Genomic DNA, 6,000 nt, shown 5'->3' on the forward strand with positions numbered 1-6,000 from the left:
CACCTTGGGGGGCTTATCTAGGGTCTTGAGCCTTTATCCCCTTCTTCTTCAAACCTTTAGCCTAACCACGTTACAACCCTTAAAAAGACCTTTTTGAGGTATACACATACTTGTGCGAGGTTCGTCTAGAGTTACGTTCGGCCTGATTCCTAACGGATACGTAGGCAACCTCACATCGAGGTGCGACCGTAATAAAAATGCATTCATATTCACATTCACACACTTACACCATGATCATATCAAAGGATTTCCTATGCTCATCCCTTTTCACTTAGAGCTAGACTTGGGGGCTTGATCCCTACATCATTAGCTTACCTAGCCTAAGAGTCACTATCATTCGACTCTTTTAAAAAATAATATCTTTCCACACACTTAGCTCTTGCGGCCTAACTTTAGTGTCACTTTCACACGCTGCACATATACATGACCAAATATACCTTCCCTTAGGAACCCTTTGTCATGGAATCTTAACACAACGTTGAAGCATACCTTGTCATATCAATATCTCTCATCAATCATAATTGTCATTGCATCACGAAGTATAAAGTGCTTAGCCTCCGTGCCTAAGTTACCCAAATACTTTCATTATCGATTTAACTAGGATAGCCTAGGATGGATTAATCCTTGCACCTTGAGAGATAGTATCAAATAACATTTGACTAAGCTCATTCAACATGCATCTTTAAACTTTCGATTCTTTTTTGCGTCTTTCTTTTTAAGGAGAAAGTCGGTACCCTCCACAAAAACGACGGAAAATTTTTGCTTTTTTGCATTTTCGAGTCGCACGATCACAATACAATGCACACATGGGTCATGAGTCACACGTGTTATTTCACTTCGAGTCAAGTCAACCTCGAGTCAGTCAATAACAATGAGTCAAATTTATGCCTTGAGTCGTGTTAAGTCAATGAGTCAAGCGACAATAAACCTTAGGTCAACCCTGAGATGATTAATGAAATTGGCAAAGTTCTATAGTAAAAAATAAATACAGGTGCAGCAGAACAGGGAAGACCCTACTCCAGCACCGGACGAAAACATCTAGTGTCTGGAAATAGATTTCAACGCTTGGCGCTAGATCACAGCGTCTGACGACAGATCCAATTCCTGGCGCCAGAGATATTCCAGCAGCAACAAAACAACAATTTCGGGTTCCTTGGTACGCTAGTTAACCCCTATAAGAAATTTGACATGATTGAGTAGTCGATTTGATTACAACCGCAAATAAGTGAACGACCTGGCGAAAGATAGTCTCACTTAGCTTAAAGCGCCAAAGAATTGGCTCATCATGGAGACACCGACATACTGGTTTTAGTAGAAGCAAAGTTCAAGCGAGCTTTAAAGATCGACAAGTGTTGGTCTTCGGTAATTTTCTTTGGAATATTATCGCAACAACTAAGGAGGACTTCAAGTAAAGTTATTTTCAACGGCATTCGCTAAGATTGTGGAGGTTGTCACCCAAGATTTGAGAAGACAGCACAAGATGGGCGGTCTTCGACGGCATTTGCTAAGATTGTGGAGGTTGTCACCCAAGATTTGAAAAGATAGCACGAGATGAGCGGTCTTCGACGGTGTTCGCTAAGATTGTGGAGGTTGTCACCAAGATATGAGAAAAGCGGTTCATGATGAGGCGGTCTTCGACGACTTTTGCTATGATTGGAAAGGTTGTCACTATGATTCAAGAAAAGGCTCAAGATATAGCAACATTGATCGACGGCGTTCCCTAGATTGCGGAAGATCGTCAAAACAAACAGCAAGATGGCGTTCCCTAGATTGTGGAGGGTTGTCACAAAAAATTGAGGATTGTTTCAAGAGAAGAAATCTTCGATAGTATTCCCTTGGACGTGGAGTATTATCATAGCGGATGAGGATTGTTTCAAGAGAAGCAATCTTCGATAGTATTCCCTTGGATGTGGAGTATTATCATAACGGATGAGGATTGTTTTAAAGAAGCAATCATCGATGGTATTCCCTTGGACGTGGAATATTATCAAAGCGGAGGAGGATCGTTTCAAGCGAAGCAGTCTTCTATATTGGAAGCAGTTACATGCGTAGCAGTTTTCAAGCGGGATGGCATTCTCTAGCTTGCAGGAGGTCATCAAAACAACGGAAAAGCGGTAGCAAATCGGTTACTTTAAGAGACGTGTGCTCGACGGTGCAAGATACGCGTTTCTTAACTTTTTTATCTGTCTAACTAATGCTAGTTTTGCAAGTATCGGCGTTACAAGAGTGATTTAGGATCGCAGAACGTTCTGAATCATTCTCCATCCCTATCGCTACTTTGACTTTCGTTTTCAAAACTTGCGTTTTTCCAAACTCAGTCAAAGTGGGGGCTTCTTTAGACACCCATTTGTGTCTCCCCAAAACCAAACCCAGTGACGAGTACCTTTCGCGTCGAATCATAATCGAATAAAGTGAAAGTGTGGAAAGTCTAGTGTTGCGGATATTTTTAATTTCTTTTCTCTTCTCTCTGTTTTTGAAAACTTATTTTAAGAAAACAGCCAATCCAGTTTTTTTGGTCCATGATATGGGTCCAATAGTAGTGTAGTTGGATGGGGCTTGACAAGAGATTTCCAACGATATATTTTAAGCCCAATTCCGATGAATATTGAGGAAGTTATGGCCAATTTACTAAACTGGGCTAGGTTTGAGCCTTATATGCGGCCCAATGATCTACGGGAGGGCCTAATATGATTTATCATTCATTAGGAATGGTTTTAGTCTTCTAGATTCTTCTATAAAGTTCTTTTCATTCCTAATTCAATTAGCATTGATAAATTAACTTTTGTTGACTTTTCGGAGATTTAATTAAAATCAAAGAACATTTTTGAGGAAAAGATACGATTTTATCCTCCTATACGGCAAAATTTATTTCATTTTAGAAAACGTGTCAAAAACAGGATTAGCGCCTAACGCCAGGCATTGGCGCCTGCCGCTAATGTTGGCGCTTGGCGCCAATAAGCCAACGTTGGCGCCAGCTTTGTTTTAGGTGCGCCAGACTCTGTTTTGATAATTTATCTTTTTGGCTGATTTTTTCTATAAATAACGTATTAAAAAATCCGTTTTTGATAACCAGATTTCATCAATAACCAGTATTAACCAGATTTCACCTACAACCAGTTTTCATTCTCTCTCATTCTCTAATCATTCACCATCTCTCTCTCTAAACTAGCTTTTTACATACAAAATTTCGCATTCATTAGATCTAGAAACATCTAGCCATATTCGAAGTTGCCTTCGCCCTAGACGTGAAAAGTTTAATTTCTGAGGGTTTGGTCCCAAATCTCTTTTTCAATTATTTAATTTAATTGTTTGTTTATTATTTTCCTTGAAGTTACTAATGTGTGTATTTTGTTATTGGAAAGAGGTAGGAGGCATCAAAGTAAATACTTTAATGGTATAATTGATATTATGATGTAGAAATCATGTTTAAATTGTTATGATATTCCTAGTATCATGTCTGGGGTAATTTTAATATCAAATATGATTGAAAATACGATGCTTCCTATTCTCTTCCTAATATTTATGATTGTTAGTATCATGTTAGGGTTAAAGATTTGATTTTTATTGCTTAGTGACATGCTAGGGTTTGTTATTAATCTTGTTAGTATCATGCCTAGGATCTTACTATTTTTATTATGCTTTAACATGATTTATGATTATTTTTATAATTGTTTTGATTATGATTATAATTTTATTATTGCTACTATTATTATTATTATGATTAATATGATTGTTATTATGATGATTATTGTTTTGATGATTATAATTATTATTTTTATTATTTATTATGTTGCTTGATATTTATTTATTGCTTGATCACGCCTTTTATGCATGTTTAAAGGGAATTTGTATTTGTAATCACGCTTAATAAGATAATTGATAATCTTGTTAGGGTTAATTTGATTATAATTCAAGTTACTGCCAATAATAGATTTATTTGTGCATTAATAATTAACCAACATAGATAAACAGGTTTAGGGTTAATCTTATTGATTGCACGTTAGTCAGAAAGCGCACATGAATACGATCAGAATACAGTAGAGGCCTATTATTAGGGCAGGTTTAATCTCTTTTAGGTTGGATTTGTACCTTCATCCCCGAACCCTTATTTGGTTCTGGACCTTATGGAGTTGACGATCTCTTGGATCGTTAAGGGGTGTAACCTTCACCCTGTGAACGGTTTACAAGTTCCTAAAAAACTTATTGGCGACTCTTTTGCTCTATCTTCTTTCCCTTTGTACACCACCGTACTTTAGTGTATGATCACAGTGGGGTTCAAGCTAGGGGGTTAACGCTTAAAATTTATTCCCCACAAGAAAACAACAAGATTATGTTTGAAATCTAGTTTGCTTAGTTGTACACAAGTAGTAAAACATTTATTTGCAGCGGTTAAAAATGATTAATTTGCTGCATTTTTGGAGCAGCAACAAACGCCAGGGCAGCAAATCAATCAATTAAATTTGTTGTAGTTGGTTATCCGCAGCAAATCAATTGATTGATTTACAACGGTTTTCTCCATTAACCCCTGCTAATAAATACTTTTTTACAATTAATTAACTTTGTATTCACCGGGTTTTTATTTGTCAAATCTGCTGCTAATCTATTGTTCAACCAAAAAAAAGAACTTTTTTTCCACTAGAAGAAAAATGAAAATTGCACCTTAAAAAATCACACAAAGGAAAGACTTTTATATATATTGTAAATTTTGAATGTTTCCATAAATAAAAGAATGTATTTCATAAACTTTCACAATAAAAAAATACAATTGGACGTTTCGGGCCTTTCAACTGTTTAAGACAATATAACTATAGCACAGCTGCACTATGGTAAGCAACAACGGACTTTGAGATATGATGATCAAAGAAGTAATAGAAGGCAGCAGCCAACAACATCAACAGTGGCGTCAAGTGATCAGGAAAGCAATGACATCAAGTTAGCAACAATAACAATACTGTCAAGCATGCAGCAGCACAAGCATTGTCTGTTAGCCAGCATCACCTGCAACACAAGCATCGTTTAGAATGTAGCAGCAATCAAAGTAATAATATATTAGAGAAGTACAATAGCTGGCTCTAGTTTTTTAGTTCTATCCAATATTAACAAGGTATAGTAATCTTTTCCACCTCCTTAAATATTAAATAGCCAAATAACTAAGGTAAAACTTCATCTACTCTACTCTATGATAGAAGTCAGGTGACATTGTAAATTCACAAGAGAGTATGATATTGTTCTTGAAGCAAGACATTTTATACAAATCATTATTTGGTACGTGGAGGAGTTGGTAGTGAACCTTAACGATGAGCTGATGATCATTAGTTGATTTCCCATCATAAAAATGATCCTCCATTAACAAAACGTTACTGGACACTAACTATCCATATCCTGCAAAAAAATGGCATGAGCATGATACCTCAAACATGGCCAATCTAAAGCATAAACAAACCTGACTAACTACAACTTCCAAATCATGTCCAAGCATTTTTAAAGCATCTCCATACGCATTGGAAAGGTCCAAATTCCCAATACCGTTCAACAATGCTCTGTCCTACAAACAAAAGAAAAATTACTTAATTTTTATATTGTCATACACAATTTTTATATTGTCATAGACAACATGAGATTTTTTTTTCAATATTGTACGATCAACCAGAAAAGACCAATAAGAAAACTTAGAGAAATTCCATGGACAAATAATAAAGTTGCTTCATGTTCATCTTCTCATAATGGTCATAAGTAGCGCTCCATCAAGTTGATTATAAGTGAATCTCTTACACTCTGTGCAGAAGCAAAGAAAGCCTTGGGAAAGGAAAACTCATTGGGAGCAAACAAATGAGTAAACTCTGCATGGTATTTAAGATTTGAGGCAATTGAAGCAGATTCTGGGCTCAAGTTTCTTAATGGGTTCAAATTGCTTGAAGTCCCTGAAACATGAGTATGAAACAAATAAATAAAGCCCGAGAAAGAACTAATCCCTCTTAAGCATGCTTCATGTAATTTGCT

The sequence above is a fragment of the Chenopodium album genome, chromosome 7 (genome assembly GCF_948465745.1).
Source record: "Chenopodium album chromosome 7, dcCheAlbu1.1, whole genome shotgun sequence".
Taxonomy (NCBI): domain Eukaryota; kingdom Viridiplantae; phylum Streptophyta; class Magnoliopsida; order Caryophyllales; family Amaranthaceae; genus Chenopodium; species Chenopodium album.